This window comes from Onychomys torridus, chromosome 7 (genome assembly GCF_903995425.1).
Source record: "Onychomys torridus chromosome 7, mOncTor1.1, whole genome shotgun sequence".
In the NCBI taxonomy this organism is placed as follows: domain Eukaryota; kingdom Metazoa; phylum Chordata; class Mammalia; order Rodentia; family Cricetidae; genus Onychomys; species Onychomys torridus.
Window position 1 is genome coordinate 68265305 of NC_050449.1, and position 4101 is coordinate 68269405.

At 49.9% G+C, this 4101-nt stretch overlaps 1 long non-coding RNA gene across 1 annotated transcript; it reads left to right on the top strand.

Annotated features, from left to right (window-relative positions):
* Nucleotides 1–259: 259 nt before the first annotated feature.
* Nucleotides 260–2787, top strand: LOC118586684. Its single transcript, XR_004945397.1, has 3 exons — nucleotides 260–701; nucleotides 864–943; nucleotides 2513–2787. It is a non-coding gene; the product is annotated as an uncharacterized LOC118586684 (long non-coding RNA).
* The last annotated feature ends 1314 nt before the right edge of the window (nucleotides 2788–4101 follow it).

A 4101-nucleotide genomic window follows, 5' to 3' on the forward strand; every position in this document is an offset into this window, starting at 1 on the left:
CTTCTTTTTTTTTTTTAATTACCAGGGAAAATACACACATAAGCAAAAAAAAAAAAAAAAAAAAAAAAAAAAAAAATCCTCCCAGCAGGAGCGAGCGGGGGTGGCGAGCAGGCCTAAGAAGGCGGTAACGCAAGCCTAATGCACAGAGAGCTGACATCAACTTCCGTCAGGCAGCTCCGGGAGATCGAACCTTTCGATTGTAACTGGGACAATTTGCATAGTGATTCCCTTTCAGAGCTTTCTCGGGTCCATAACAAGCGCAAGCAGCTATTCAAATGCAAGTTGCGTCCCCAAATGCACGGCTGGCCTGAGCAAAAGGAGCCGCTCGACGCGGGGCGAGCCGAGACCAGCGCTGGGGTTCTGGGTCACCTCTTTTCTCCCGGTTTTTCCCTCGCTCTTCGGTTCCTGAATTAGCTGTTTATTTACGGCTACAAACGCGTGTGAGCCAGAGAGCCAACGCGCGAGGGAGGGAATTGATCTTTACCGGGACTCAAAGCTGAAGCCGAAGGAGTGCAGGAGATTTGGGGTTCTGAGTGGGACTCAGACCCCGGGTGCTGATGGGGAGTCCGTGGACTTTCTTGCCCGCTTCCCTAATCCCCGCGACCCTGCAGGAACCCTCAAGCCTGAGAACGGCCGGGCCCCTGGCTTTGGAGAAAGTGGCGGCCACTGCGTCCCAGTCTTTAAAATGAACGCAAAGAAAGGTACCTGCAACGAACACTGGTTACTTTTTCCGGTTCTGCACCGGGAGGGCCAGGGGTGATTTATAGGGGAGGGGTGAGATCCGGGGCTTAAAATTGGGCTCCTCGTTTCCTCGTTTCTCATTTGAAATTATGCAAATTGACTCGGCTTTCCCTCTCTCCTAGGAGGCAAAGCTGAAACCTCGCCGCGTGTCAGAAACAACCTGCCGTGAAATCCGTTAATGCGCACGGACTCGCCCTCCGCGGTAAGCCAGCCTCTCAGGTCCACGCGGCAGTGGACCGAGAATGGGGAGTCAGAGCAGCCAAGTGCTCCAGGGTGTGCCACGCGGGTCCTCTGATGAACTCGTGGCCACGCATATAGCGTGGGAGCGGGGGGGGGGGGACAGAACCCGCGTCACGCCCGGGAAGCGGAAAGGGGGTGTCCCCCTCCCAGAGCCTGCCTGCCCTCCACCGTGGGTAACAACAGGTCCTCCCCGCGAGTTTAAAGCAGCAAATGAGAACGGAGAGCTGGCCTAGGAGAGGGATGTAAACGCGGGTGGCGGGTGGCGGGCACGCGAGCGCGCGGCAGAGCTTTGCGCGCGGATCTACTCCGGAGCAGCGCGCCGCGGCCCCGCGCACCTGCTTTGTGCGTTTTGTACAAACGGAGCGGGTAGGGTCCACTCCTCCGAGCAACCCCCCAACTGGAATCTGTCTATTCTTCCCCACGTCTAGTTGACGTTTCTACACTGCCCAGGTTACTCCCTTGCTCTGAATCTAAACCCAACCCTTCTAAAGACAACCGGGCCGCTGACCTTGACACTCGAAGGTTGTAGTTATAACCATCTCTTTCACTTCAACAATGGCTAAATTTGTGCTCTGGGTTTTTTGTTTGTTTTGGTTTGGTTTTTGTTTTTGTTTTTTTAAATAGTGGGGAGAACGTAGGTTATTTAAACCTGCAGACATAGCCAAACACATTTTCAAATATTCTTCTCATATTACTTCAGCACTGAGATCAGGCAGGGGGCTTCGTAGCGCCTGCTTTATGCAGAATGCACTGAGTATTTTTCTCAGTTTATTTGTTTTGATATCTTTGAAAAACGTAGACTGTTTCTCTGGGTTTTTTTCCTAACCAATTCTTTAGCAACCAAAACAGTAAAAGTGTGTTTGGGATTGAATGATAAGAAAAGCAAACATGTTGAGACAAATAAATCCAACATAAATTAAAAGCAAATTGGACAAAGCAAATGAAACTATGGGATAGATGTGAGCAATTAATATCTGTGGGGGGAGCAGGTTTAAAAACTGAAATTTCTAGTCTTGACTCACAACACAAAAAACGAAGCCAAAGGAATTAAATGTGTTGTCTTGCCCTGGTGTGTCTAACCGAAGACAAGAGGCCTGCCCAGGGCCATCTTGGTCAAGTGTGCTCTCCGAGGATGTCAAAAGACAGGTTCACTTTGAGACACTTGCATACATTTTCAGTAAACTACAGCCAATTAGGGGGCATTTAGTTCTGGCGGGAAACTATTTTAATTTTAGCTCTGCCTTTGAGGGAGAAGAAAGCCCTGGCAGTTAAGTTATTACTGGTTCCTGAGGAGTTAATGTAATGCAAATAGTCTACTGTTCTGTCAGCCCTGGAGAAAGTCGAAGCTCCGGGGGGTCAGGAGGGGCTAGTCGGACGTCGAAGAAGCCTCGTGACTCTGGGGACAGACTTAGGAGACTGTGAACCAGCGTTGGGCTGGTTGCTTCTCTCCCTCTCCTAAAACTGTAACTCAAGATGTAAGTAAAAGTGTTTTCATTTTTTATTGATCCCACTAACATCTTTCATTATCCAGCATGTAGCCACAGCAAATTATTGCTCATTTGATACCCAGAATTCTATTGACGATGGCTTTCATCGGAGAGAGAATTCTAACTACTGGCAGCTCGGGGCTCAGAGCTGAGGCTGGAAACATGGAAATTCAGCCCCTGGCCTGCAGGAATTGATGGACATGTGTTGGTGGCATGGAGCCACGTGGGCTTGCATAGAAACCTGCTTTTTACTCTGCTGGCCTTGCCCCCATTCAGGCAAAAGGTCAGCCTCTTTGGAACAGATTTGCCTACTTGGAAGGCTGGGTATTCGTTTGGCAAGTTCTTTCCAGCTCTAGCCAAGCTGGGGAAGAAAATGAGACAATGGAAGCTTCTGGTCAAAGCTAGACCAAGGCGGGAATGCTTAAAGAAGCCTTGAACCATGCATGCCTCCTCAACAAAAGATTCTTGATTTTGATATATGAATATCATTTCCTAAATTTCCACCCCCTCCCACTCTTCCAAGACCCTACAGCATTGCAGAGTGGTTAGAGTTGGGAGCGATCTGAGATTTGAGTCTGGTCGGCGGTGGGCACCCAGCCTCCATGACAAGAACCACCGTTACAGTGTCCAGCTGTGTGTAAAGAAGGAGCCTGTGCCTAGAGAATCCCTGATCTTTGACCCTGCACCTCACAGCTCCAGGCTGCTGGGGAGACGCCAGTCCCAACATGAGCCCAAGAAGAGGGCCTTGGAGGGCAGTGGGAAAGGCCAGGTGAGCTCCTCAGGACGCCGGTTGTAGAATCTGCCTTCCAGATTCAAGGAGCCCCAAAGCAACGGACCCAAACACTTGACCTACCAAAGGCAGCCTGCCCATCTCCTTCCCTCAGCTATGACTCTCCCGGAGAGTCCACGGAAGAGGTGGCTGGCAGGGCATTCATTTCTACAAGTCCAGCAAGCTAAGCACTCTAGGCTGGTTTCCAGAACAACCAAAAGAAGCCATCAAAGATTTTCTAAATGAGTCTCAGCATGTGCCACCTCCACAGAGCGCTGCATTAAAACCTGAAGGTGCGTTTAAGGGTGCTAAGGGACCCGGACACTGTGAAACGTGTGTGAAGTCACTGTCAAAGAAGCCATGTTGCTCTTGAACAAGGCAGTGAAAATTTGGGAGTGGACACCACAGACAGCTCACAGTGTGGAGCAGAGGTGGAGAGACTCCCGGAGGACTGTGACACTTGGCTTGAGGATTTGGGGGGTGTAGAGAGAGATGCACCTTGAGGGCTCTTTTGTTTTCCTTTTAAAACAAACAGAACCCAGCTGTTGATGTAATCATGGCACGTCCAAGGTAGTATATTCCTCAAGTACACTTCCAGCCACCATAGTTAAAAGATCTACTAACCTAGGCTGGTGTGGAAAACAAACATTTTGCTGATTCCAGCATAAGCTCTGAAAGACACACACACACACACACACACACACACACACACACACACACACACACACACACCAAGCACTTGTTCCTGTACAGGTAGCTGGCTGAGTTCTGGAGCTGTGGAGTCTGGAAAAAGCAAAGGAGAGCATCCTGAACCGGAAGTTACCTTGGAAAACAAGACTTGAGACCCCGGGTTGAGGTCATGTT